Source organism: Schistocerca cancellata, chromosome 10 (genome assembly GCF_023864275.1).
Source record: "Schistocerca cancellata isolate TAMUIC-IGC-003103 chromosome 10, iqSchCanc2.1, whole genome shotgun sequence".
In the NCBI taxonomy this organism is placed as follows: Eukaryota; Metazoa; Arthropoda; class Insecta; order Orthoptera; family Acrididae; genus Schistocerca; species Schistocerca cancellata.
In genome coordinates this window covers 225,099,567-225,112,998 of record NC_064635.1, presented here as the reverse complement: position 1 = coordinate 225,112,998, position 13,432 = coordinate 225,099,567, and the positions used below count along the sequence as shown (strand labels likewise).

General features: G+C 45.3%; 1 non-coding gene across 1 annotated transcript; it reads right to left on the bottom strand.

The window, feature by feature from the left end:
* Nucleotides 1-1,977: 1,977 nt before the first annotated feature.
* Nucleotides 1,978-2,052, bottom strand: Trnat-ugu (transfer RNA threonine (anticodon UGU)). The gene has a single exon. It is a non-coding gene; the product is annotated as a tRNA-Thr (tRNA).
* Nucleotides 2,053-13,432: the final 11,380 nt, after the last annotated feature.

The following is a 13,432-nucleotide window of genomic DNA, read 5'->3' as shown; positions in this document are numbered from 1 at the left end:
TATCAGCTCACCTGATGAAACACTGGACACCTCGTTAAAAGAGCCAACTACCAGTGTGGAGGTTTAGACTGGTTGGAACTGGTACTGGCTGACCACGCGACCGCCCGTGGACACCTACATCTACATACTGCACAAGCCATCACACGGTGCACACGCTGTACACCGGGCCCCTGCTAGTCATTTCCTCTCCTGTTGCACTCGCACAGACAGCGAGGGAAAAACGACTGTCTATATGCCTCTGTACGAACCCTCTTATCTTGTCTTCGTAGTCCTTAAGCGAAATGCTCGTCGCCGGCAGTAAGATCGTTCTGCAGCCAGCTTCAAATTCCGGTTCTCTAACCTTTGTCAATAGTGGAATGATAATTAAATCCAGACCCTAACCTGCCGACATCAACAGTGTAAGACGTGGTGTTCTCCTGACCTTCATTGCTTACATATTCCGCCTTCACAATCATATTCCGCACGTCAAGACGCTTCATTCGAACCCAAACTCGATAAGATAATGTCAATGTTGTACGAATTCGTGGGGTTGAAATACTCGAGGCTGGCGTAGACACATACATTCCAGACACGACGGTCACAGGAGCTTTTAGTTCGAGAGAGGCAGACCACACACCGGGAGGCCGGTCCCTTCAGAGGATGAGTCAACGTCGGCTGCCCTTGGAGCAGACAGCGTGTGCCCGAGTGAAAGGGGGAACGGCCCTGTGTTCTGCTTAAAAGCAAATTCCGCTACATTGTGTGGGAGCGTCCAACCTACGCATTCTTTACACATAGCACGCAGTTTCAGAGATTTTCACAGGGAGACAGCAAACGCCAAACGCCGATACTACAGATTTCCGGATTCGACGCCTTAAACTAAACGTCATTCTCCAGTTTTAGAAGAGCAATATATTTCTGACGCCTTGAGCTGAAGGAGTAATGGAAGAGACCGAAAGATATACCCCTTCCCGTCTGGCGTGGAGAGGCGCCGTTCCGTTGTCGCTCTTGGAGCGAGGAACAACTCTCTCTTGAGTACTTCACTGGGAGAGCACCTCTGTCGAGAGCGAATCGAAGTGCGACTCTATATTGAGGCCTTGCGATTAAGTGTTGTTCACCGTGTTGGCCGACACACTTATTGTGCGGTGTGAACGGACAGAGTTATAGTTAAACGCCTGCGAGCGAATTTTTGAGTGGCATCGCAGTGGACTGGTTATCTGACCGGTGTACCACGCCAATAGTTACACTAAGGGCGAATAGGAGTCCTTGACTTCATCAAGGCGTAGGGAGTGTTTGATTGGCGAAGGTCAATCCAGATAGAACACGAGTTACCTTATTTGTCAGCAGCGAGCAGTGCAGACAGCAGTCATCGCAACTTACGGTACTGTGCGCTACAGCTATTGCGGGCCCCATATTTCCTCCACAACAGTACACTTCACTGCATTTCATACGCGACAGCCTCGACCGTACCTAGCAACATTCTAAAGGATAATTATTCATGTTGAGTAGGCGCGCCTCTCAGCCATTCTGCCAAGTCAATAAAAATCTTAAACTTTGTATACAAATTTCATTAGCGAATCCTATCCTTGAGAGGTAACTTCACCAGGATATAACTTGTTCAATTCGTAACTAAAAGTACCATTGTGATTTGTCAGAATTTTTGCAAAATAAATAATAATATTCGTTAGTTTCATGTTTTTCTTACACTAACTAGCACTACTCCAGTACCCAAGTATCCCACTAGTTACGTAAGAAATTTTGTGAATTTTTGTGTCATTTCCTTACAGCGGACGACTCCAGAAGATACTTATTGCTGAAAGTTTTTCAGGCATTTCTCTTTAGAACGTTATGAGCGTCTGTCTGACTTCTGTGGTAGTGTGGGGGTGGAAATTGCATCTTGCATGAGCCACAGGGTAAAGGGTACATCTCAGATTAATCCGTTGCACAGAATAACAGAATAGCAGATCAACCCCACCACACAACGGGCCAGTTGAAAATGTGTGCCCCGACCGGAACTCGAACCCGGGATCTCCTGCTTACATGGCAGACGCTCTATCCATCTGAGCCACCGAGGGCACAGAGGATAGTGCGACTGCAGGGATTTATCCCTTGCACGCTCCCCGTGAGACCCACATTCCCGACTTAATCGCCACACACTACATTTGTACTGTGTAGATACTATCTTGATATTTGTCGATAGTGTTCCTCGAAGAAGGGCTTCCCGCCTGAATTCCTGAACCATCCCTGTAATACTTGCGAGTTCGTCAAACCCGTCGCTAACAAAGCTGGCAGCCCACCACTGAATTGCTCCGTTGTCATCCTTCAATCCGACCTGGTGCGTACCCGAAACACTCTAGCGGTACTAAAGAACTGGTCCCGCTAGTGTACTGTATGCTCTCTCCTTTATGAATCAACCACACTTTCCAAGAATTCTCCCAATCAACCGAGATCGACTATTCGCATTATCTACTACAATTCTTACATGATCGTTCCATTTCATAACACTTCGCAACGTTACGCCCGGATTCACTATGCGATCAAAAGTATCCGGAAACCTGGCTGAAAATGACTTACAAGTTCGTGACGCCCTCCATTCAGTATAGTGTTGGCCCACCCCTAGTCTTGATGGCAGCTTCCACTTCGCAGGCATACCTTCAATTAGGTGCTGAAAGGTTTCTTGGGGAATGGCAACCGGTTCTTCACGGAGTGCTGCACTGAGGAGAGCTATTGATGTTGGTCGGTCAGGCCTGGCACGAAGAAGCGGTTCCAAAATATCCCAAAGGTGTTCTAATAGGATTCAGGTCAGAACTCTGTGCAGGCCAGTCCATTACAGGGATGTTATTGTCGTGCAACCACTCTGCCACAGGCCGTGCATTATGGTTCAGAATGGTTCAAATGGCTCTGAGCACTATGGGACTTAACTTCCGAGGTCATCAGTCCCCTAGAATTTAGAACTACTTAAACCTAACTAACCTAAGGATATCACACACACCCATGCCCGAGGCAGGATTCGAACCTGCGACCGTAGCGGTCACGCGGTTCCAGACTGTAGCGCCTAGAACCGCTCGGCCACCCCGACCGGCGTGCATTATGAACAGGTGCTCGATCGTGTTGAAAGATGCAATCGACATCCCCGAATTGCTCTTCAACAGTGGGAAGCAAGAAGGTGCTTACAATATCAATCTAGGCCTGTGCTGTGATAGTGCCACGCAAAACAACAAGGGGTGCAAGCCCCCTCCATGAAAAGCATGACAACACCATAACACCAGCGCATCCGAATTTTACTGTTGACACTACACACGCTGGCAGATGAAGTTCAACGGGCATTCGCCATACCCACACCCTGCCATCGGTTCGCCACATTGTGTACCGTGATACGTCACTCCACACAACGTCATTCCACTGTTCAGTTGTCCAATGTTTACGTTCCTTACACCAAGCGAGGCGTCGTTTGCCATTTATCGCCGTGAGGTGTGGCTTATGAGCAGCTGCTCGACCACGAAATTCAAGTTTTCTCATTTCCTGCCTAACTGTCATAGTACTTGCAATGGATGCTGATGCAGTTTGGAAATCCTTTGTCGCGGTCTGGATAGATAGGATTCTCTTCAACTGCCGGCGGTCTCTGTCAGTCAACAGAAGAAATCGCCCTTTATGCTTTTGTGCTATACGTGTCCCTTCGCGTTTGTATTTCTCTATCACATCGGAAACAGCGGACAGGGATGTTTAGGAGTGTGGAAATCTCGCGAGCAGACGTATGACACAAGTAACACGCAATCAGTTGACGACGTTTGTGAATTCGGCAGACCGCCTCATTCTGCTCTCTCACGATGTCTAATGACTACTGAGGTAGCTGATATGGACTACCTGGCAGTAGGTGGCAGCACAGTGCACCTAATATGAGAAACGTATGTTTTTGGGAGTGTCCGGATTCTTTTGATCACATGGTGTACGTACGTGGCTTGACGGACAATCAGGGTCCCTTATGCACCTAGACTGGTAGTCTAAACTATTCATTCTTAATCCCACAGGGAACGTCCTGTAATGTCCGTAGGAATGTACACACGCCCGATATTTCGTAGGTCTGTGGGATCTTATCCTTAATGAGTGGTTTAGCTGGATAAGGCGTACCTGAAAAATGTTTGCGAACTTTCTTGCTCGCAGAATTGAGGTCATTGTCAAGGCAAGAGGGGGTGCTACACGGTATTAGCGTCGTGTCTGTTAGGAGTGGCTGATTTTGTACTGTTCGCTTTTGTGTTTCCAGTGTGCAAGGAATCGAGATGGGAAGTCAGAGCACGCGAAATTCTCTTTACTCTTTTTCTCAGAAGAGTCCACCTCCGTAGACGAGGTCACTGGTGCCCACCTGCCTGCTGGCACTCGTGTCGGTGGTAAGCCGAATCCTGTTGATTGAAAACTATTACCACCAGTATTTACACGGCCAGGGGAGCAGAGATGGTGGCTCAAAGAATGTCAAATCAAACATCTTTTAGCTGCCTAAATTTGCACACACTTTATTGGGCTACCAGTTTCGGCGATGTATCACGCCACAGTCAGGCCCCCTGACCGACGTGTAGAAAGATTCCAACATCGATCCCAGTCAAAATAGGGGCCAGCACTCAAAGACTGGTGTCTGTAAATGTTTGATACAGCGATGACTTCAACATATCAGAGCATTCTCAGAAAAACCCGCCTCCATAGACGAGGTCACTAACGCTCATCTGTGCAGTGGCACGCGACTCGGTGGTAAGCCAGTTCGAATCATGGTGATGGAAATTTTTCACTGCCAGTATTTATATAGACAGGAGGCAGGGATGGTGCCTTAATGAATGACGGTGATGACGATGATGTTGAAGTGATGGCTGTATAAAAAGTCTACAGATACCAGTCTTTGAATGCTGGCCCCTATTTTGACCAGAACTGAGGTTGGAATCTTCCTACACGTTATAAGATGGTGTAATATATAACCAAAACAGGTAGCCCACAAAATAACAGTTTGGAAATTTAGACGCCTGAAAGATGAACAGCAACCATATGGACATACGATGGCATACAGTTTCTGATGACCAGTGTTTACGCTGATATCCTGGATTAAATTCTAAACCTCTCAAGGAGTCTCGTGAAACGAGGGGATGTGGCGCTGTTGATCCATTAATCGAATGGGGCCTTCAGACGTGGGGGAGTGGTAGTGTCTGAGACCGGCAGGCTGTGTGCTGGCACAACAAAAACACAGTGCAGTGTACGAACAAGTATCAGAGTCATCGACACGACACGATGCGCACTTGACATGTTATAAAACATCGCAGGAAGGCAAAGGCGAAACACTTCTACACGGCACTTGCCTACAATAACGACGAAGGACTACTGTATTTTCTCCTCTACACTCAGACCTCGAGTATAGGACTGCTTTTCATCTCAGAAAAAATAAGTTTGGTGACACATTATGAAATATAATTTTTAAACACACACATAACATACATACATACATGCAGAGAGAGAGAGAGAGAGAGAGAGAGAGAGAGAGAGAGAGGTGCATACACTGTTGACACTGAAATGTGGCGCGGTACCTCTTCTGTACGGCCGAATAGGGCGCTCTCCTGCAGTAGCCTGTCAGGCTGCTTCCTGAGGAACTCCACCAGCTCCTTGGAGTCCTGCGTCTTCAGGCCGAGGTGCTCTCCCAGTAAGGTACGTTGTCCAAGACGCGACGCACACTAGCGACTGCGACGGGTCGCTACGTGACGTCAGAAGTTGCTTGCTGGCGCATGCGCAGTTCGAGTTTGGGATGCGACGCGCGGCTGTTGCGACAGCTGCCGCAGCACTGCACCAGTGAGCAGTGTTGCGACGGGAGTCGCACGACACAAAGACGTACGGCTGCCAGAAAGATGTCGAGCCAGTCAAGGAAAACTGAAATGAGCCACCCACAGGATGTGATGCTCTGTGAGCTGGTCTCGCGACATCCTTGCCTTCACGATTTGAAGAACCCTAAATATAGAGACACTATGTTCAGAGACAGAATTTGCGAAGAAATTGGTGCACAGTTGAAACTGGCAGGTGAGTGAAATATATAATATTTTCCCATTAATGCAAATTTTTCAGGCCTGTTATGAAAATCAGTATAATCCATGCAGATGTAGAATTAGAATGATGAAAATGAACTCTTTTTTGTGACGATAAAATTGAAAACGTCAAGTACATTATAAAATGAACAATCTAAAGAACAACAACAACGAGAAAGTTACATTTTACAATACCTTCACTTTGAAAGTAAACGGTAGATTGGTGTCTTGATGATACCTTCTAGTTGTGAAAAACCACCACCACCAGATTGTTGTACAGCTTTCTGTAATCAATAGATGCTCGTTTTTGAGGAAGGCGTTTCTCAACAGATTGCGCAAACAGTATGCTGCAATAAGTAATTTGTCACATTCGCTTCAATTCATTGGCAGAAGATGGTGCTCAAAAAAATTGTGCCAAAAGTGCACTACTGTTTTACAAGGCCCTTCTGGTCTGACACAGTTCACAATTGAAATGCGTCTTTTGTAAATCCTGGAGTCATCTTTTGAGTGCAGCTTGGCAAGATTAAATGTTCATGTCATCCATAACGATGTATGCTGTCAGAATATAAGAATATGGAAGTTCATTTGGATGGGAATAAAGACTCAGTCGGCTATGAAAGTTGCCTTAGCTTGTTCCAAAAGTTTCTGCATGGGAGAAACTGACAAGTATAATTTGGGGAAATTTTGTGAACAAGCACGGACATTATTTCTTCCACATTTCTAGAAGTGTATACTGTAGACGTTCAGAATGAAAATTCTAGAGATGTTTAAGGTGTAACCCTATCTTGTTGTCAGGAACTTGAAACAATGCAATGACGCAAGCGTGCGGTTATTAATAAACTTATCTTTCATTGGAATTTTAGGTGAAATGTGCAAAAACAGATGGAGGAATATTCGGGACTCATATCAGAGAAATAAACGAGAAAGAAAGCTTGGAACAGATTCAGATGCCTCAGCAAAACCACGAAAATGGGTTCTGCTTGATCACTTGGGTTTAAGAAACCTACATTTCGTGGCATTTTAAATGAAATTGTCAAGAGCATATGGAGAAATATTAGTAACTCATACCGGAGAAATATGACATAAAATGGTTTCATTAGGTCCAAATGTGTCAGCGAAACAAAACTAATGCATTCTCTATTGTGTGATGACCACACGATTCTCGTTGCGCGTCGATAGAACTGGCGGCTAGTCGCGACGCTCCCGGAGATATATGAGCCCAAATCTCGGTAACGGAGTTCGATATCATTCTGATCTCAACTTTAAAAATAATTTCGATATGTTAGCTTCTTTTCATCGGCAACGATGTATGACCTAACGTAAACCATACGTAAAGTAGCCAGCGACCACATTTTTCACTGTACACAATTCAAATTTTATGCAGTAGGTTACTTGTAAATTAAGTATCGGGATAACTGCGACGAATATCGGAAAAATAGACACCTCATTATCAAGCTGTGATGTGAAACTGTAAGATACGCAAACATCAATTTTTTGTGCCTTTTACTTTCCTCACAATTGATAGAGAAGTAATATACAGCGAAAAAAAACACGCAAAACCGAAAGAGATACTTTTCAATTTTTTAAAGTAAAAGGAGAATCTGTATCGAAAAACTAACTCTGGGAGCCGATGTAACTTTGTTGCATTAACATACAGTATTTTTTACAGCAAGAAAATCGGAATTCTTATTTTTCTTATGTATTTGAATCCGCCGCCGCCGGCCGCAGCTTGGGAAACGGCGACGACTCCAGTCGTCTTGCGGCCGTGCCGCCGTCTGCCAGGGTGGGAAAACAGGAGGGGGCAGCGTCGGAGTCGCAGCCAACTGTCGCGTCTTGCACAACGTAACTTTAAAGGACCTCGCACGCACAGCCTTCGTGAACGCCCCATCTCCGGTCGCCACTCCACTCTGGGCGATGGCTCTCCGGAACAGACCTGCCATACCGAAAGCTGCTAAAGTGACCTTCCGTTTGGATCTATGTATCTATATTTACATTCGCATTTATAGACACATCTGCATCACCATCTACCATCCACATTTACATTTACATCTGCATCCACAGTTGGATTTATAGATACATCTGTGTCACCATCTACATCTACAGCTACAGCTACATCTGCATCTACATATACATCTGTATCTACAATAATATCTGCATCTACAGCTGCATCTGCATCACTATCTACATGTATATTTACATGTGCATCTGCGTCTGCACCTGCACCTGCATGGAAATCTACATCTACTTTTAAATCTGCATCTACGTCTAAATCTACATGTGCACCACCACATAATCTGCCTTTGCAGCTGTGTCTACAGCTGTGTTTGGGGCTTTCTACCGCTGGTGGTCATTCCGTTTCCTATTCCAATACCGGCTGGAGTGGCCGAGCGGTTCTAGGCGCTTCAGTCTGGAACCGCGCGACCGCTACGGTCGCAGGTTCGAATCCTGCCTCGGGCATGGATGTGTGTTATGTCCTTAAGGTAGTTTGGTTTAACTAGTTCTCAGTTCTAGGGGACTGATGACCTCAGATGTTAAGTCCCATAGTGCTCAGAGCCATTTGAACCATTTGAAACCATCCCACTCCCGAAGGAAGCGAGAGACAAATTGTAGCCAGTATGGCTCTGTAAGGACCCTAATCTCTCTTGTATTGTATTGTATTGTACGTCGACGACTATCGCAGTCCACTTCACCCCTCCGCCTCTCCACACCGAACCAGTATTTCAAGGAATGTCTTACACCAGACAAGTGTAACCCCTATGTTTCCGTTGTAGAGTAAAGGTGGTGTACGCGTACGTGGAGAACTTATTTGCGCAGCAATCGCCGACATAGTGTAGCTGAGGCGGAATAAGGGGAACCAGCCCGCATTCGCCGAGGCAGATGGAAAACCGCCTAAAAACCATCCACTGACTAACCGGCTCACCAGACCTCGACACAAGTCCGCCGGGCAGGTTCACGCCGGCGACCAGGAGCTCCTTCCCAAGCCGTAAAGCCGTGCGTTAGACCGCATAGCTAACCGGGCGGGCGTAATCTCCCTTACGTTATCCTTAAGCGAGATGCACGAAAGAGGCGATGAAATCTGTTTTGCGCTCTGCCACGAGTGCTGGTTTTCTGCACTTCCTGAATAGCTTTACGCGCGCAGTGCTTCACAGCACTCAAATAAGTCAGAGAAGAATTTTTAAAACCTGCAAAAGCTGTTATATTAATAATTTTTATGATTTTAGATTAGTTTCTATTTTTAATCACTATTAGTGCAGAAGTATATGAAATGGCGAGAGGATTTATTGCCACAAAAATATGTAGAAAGCCAGATTCAGCTAAGCAGTTCACTGCAGATATTTTCGGAACGTTTTATGGTACTGTAGTTGTATTTCCACTGAGATGATCTGTGGGAGAGTCCTCACTAAATCGCGTGTAATCTCGGATAATCAACTTCGCTTTTTCAAATCGAACTATGGTAATTTATGCTGCTAGTATATAGTCTTTAAAAAGAAAAATTCAGTGACGTTCAAGTCTTCAAAATCTGATTACAAGTTTAGGAAAAATTACAAAATTTAGAACTTAGGAATTATTTATTTTGAAAATGAAACTGGTTGCTGTCTTATCCAAAAAAGGAAATGCGTCATGTCGTATATGGAAGAAACAGCTTTGCACCGTCGCAATACTAATATAAAAGGAGAATCCAGGAAATGTAGCTTTAATTCTGTTTGTGCCGTGTACGTGTCGAGTGATATTGAACAATTTCTATTGAAATGCTCGAAAGATAAAGCGGATAAATTCAAAGCGCTGTGCATAGCTAAAGATAATGCACATCAAAACACGACCTTGACATCGTTACTCATAGAAGTAATCTGAAAACGAATGTCAGAGCGAAAATCCAAAATGTGCGAGGTCACAATTCATGAAAACTTATCGAAAACATAAGTTAACAAAGGCACACACGTGAAATAAAATCCCTGTTCAATAAACCCCTATAAATTAACAGCACCTACTATCGCTATAAACATAGATTACTATAAGCATACGGCAGCTACAGATGTACGGAAAACAAATAATGCATAGATCATCTGTATAACAGTGCTTATATTTGGTAAGCGTATGACATCGTAGCTTTATAACTGTCAGATTACCGTCGTTACGTATTAATTACTAACTTAACTCAATAAATATAGACCTACAGTCAAAACACAGTTGGCAACGATGTAATGTGTATGCCACTACATACAGACAATAATGTAAGTAAGTAGCAATCCATGCTCATTGTTCTACCATAACATAAATATGTACACTGAAGCGCAAAGTAGTGGTACAAGCATGCGTATTCAAATACAGAGATATGTAAACAGGCAGAATATGGCGCTACGGCGGGCAGCGCATATACAGTGTGGTCCATTGATCGTGACCGGGCCAAACATCTCACGAAATAAGCATCAGACGAAAAAACTACAAAGAACGAAACTCGCCTAGCTTGAAGGGGGAAACCAGATGGCGCTATGGTTGGCCCGCTAGATGGTGCTGCTATAGGTCAAACGGATATCAACTGCGTTTTTTAAATAGGAACCCCCATTTTTTATTACATATTCGTGTAGTACGTAAAGAAATATGAATGTTTTAGTTGGACCACTTATTTTCGCTTTGTGATAGATGGCGCTGTAATAGTCACAAACGTATAAGTGCGTGGTATCACGTAACATTCTGCCTGTGCGGAGGGTATTCCCTTAGTGATACATTACCCATGGTAAAATGGACCGTTTACCAGTTGCGGGAAAGGTCGATATCGTGTTTATGAATGGCTATTGTGATCAAAATGCCCAACGGGCGCGTGCTATGTATGCTGCTCGGTATCCTGGACGACATCATCCAAGTGTCCCGATCGTTCTCCGGATAGTTACATTATTTAAGGAAACAGGAAGTGTTCAGCCACATGTGAAACTTCAACCACGACCTGCAACAAAGGATGATGCCCAAGTAGGTGTTTTAGTTGCTGCCGCGGCTAATCCGCACATCAGTAGCAGGCGAATTGGGGAATCTCAAAAACGCCGCTGTTGAGAATGCTTCATCAACATCGATTGTACCCGTACCATATTTCTATGCACCAGGAATTGCATGGCGACGACTTTGAACGTCGTGTACAGTTCTGCCACTGGGCACAAGAAAAATTACGGGACGATGTCAGATTTTTTGCACGCATTCTATTTAGAGATGAAGCGTCATTCACCAACAGCGGTAACGTAAACCGGCATAATATTTACTATTGGGCAACGGAAAATGATGGCTGTGACAAGTGGAACATCAGCGACCTTGGCGAGTTAATGAATGGTGCGGCATTATGGGAGGATTGATAATTGGCCCCCATTTTATCGATGGCAATCTAAATGGTGCAATGTATACCGATTTCCTACGTAATGTTCTACCTATGTTACTACAAGATGTTTCGCTGCATGACTGAATGGCGATGTACTTCTAACATGGTGGATGTCCGGCACATAGCTCGCGTGCGGTTGAAGCGGTATTGAATAGAATATTTCATGACAGGTGGATTGGTCGTCGAAGCACCATACCATGGCCAGCACCGGATCTGACGTGGGGAAAGTTGAATATTTGCTATCGTGATCCACCGACAACGCCTGACAACATGCGTAAGCGCATTGACAATGCATGTGCGAACATTACGGAAGGCGATCTACATCTACATCTACATCTACATCTACATCTACATTTATACTCCGCAAGCCACCCAACGGTGTGTGGCGGAGGGCACTTTACGTGCCACTGTCATTACCTCCCTTTCCTGTTCCAGTCGCGTATGGTTCGCGGGAAGAACGACTGTCTGAAAGCCTCTGTGCGCGCTCTAATCTCTCTAATTTTACATTCGTGATCTCCTCGGGAGGTATAAGTAGGGGGAAGCAATATATTCGATACCTCATCCAGAAACGCACCCTCTCGAAACCTGGCGAGCAAGCTACACCGCGATGCAGAGCGCCTCTCTTGCAGAGTCTGCCACTTGAGTTTGTTAAACATCTCCGTAACGCTATCACGGTTACCAAATAACCCTGTGACGAAACGCGCCGCTCTTCTTTGGATCTTCTCTATCTCCTCTGTCAACCCGATCTGGTACGGATCCCACACTGATGAGCAATACTCAAGTATAGGTCGAACGAGTGTTCTGTAAGCCACCTCCTTTGTTGATGGACTACATTTTCTAAGGACTCTCCCAATGAATTTTATATGATCATTCCACTTCAAATCGTTCCGCACGCATACTCCCAGATATTTTACAGAAGTAACTGCTACCAGTGTTTGTTCCGCTATCATATAATCATACAATAAAGGATCCTTCTTTCTATGTATTCGCAATACATTACATTTGTCTATGTTAAGGGTCAGTTGCCACTCCCTGGACCAAGTGCCTATCCGCTGCAGATCTTCCTGCATTTCGCTACAATTTTCTAATGCTGCAACTTCTCTGTATACTACAGCATCATCCGCGAAAAGCCGCATGGAACTTCCGACACTATCTACTAGGTCATTTATATATATTTATATATACTCGCTGTTGAGAGGAATCTCGTTAGACGTATTGCCAAATGCACCGAGGTTGACGGACATCATTTTGAGCATTTATTGCATTAATGTGGTATTTACAGGTAATCACGCTGTAACAGCATGCGTGTTCAAAAATGATAAGTTCACAAAGGTACATGTATCACATTGGAACAACCGGAATAAAATGTTCAAACGTACGTACTTTGTTTTTTTTTTTTACATTATTGTTATTTTAAAACCTGTACAACAGGCAGGCTGTCAGCAGCATTCTTCGCTGCTCTTCAGCCATAGAATACACAATGAGACAAAAACAGGAAGAATACACATAAGTTCCAGAACGGAGGGCAATAAACCAGTAGACACATAAGGACAAACATGGAGCCGTTCACACTCAAGATGGGATTGGAGAAGGTGTTGGGAGCGCTGCTGGGTGGGGGCAATGGCAAGGAAGGCGGTGTCATCGGCAAACTGAAGAAGGTGGACGGGGGGTGACGGCGGCGGCATGTCCGCCGTATACAAAAGGTACAGAAGGGGGGAGAGGACGGAGCCTTGGGGCACACTGGCAGAGGGGAAAAAGGTGTAGGTATCCGTGTTATGGATGGTGACGTAGGAAGGACGGTGGGAGAGAAAGGAGCCGATCAGATGGACGTAGTTAATGGGAAGGGCGAAGGTTTGGAGCTTGAAGAGGAGACCGGAATGCCATACGCGGTCATAGGCACGTTCGAGGTCCAGGGAGAGGAAGACTGCGGAGCGACGGGGATTAAGCTGGTCGGAAAGGAGATGAGTGAGGTGAAGGAGAAGATCGTCGGAAGAGAAGGACGGCCGAAAGCCACACTGGGTAACGGGAAGGAGGCGGTGCTGGC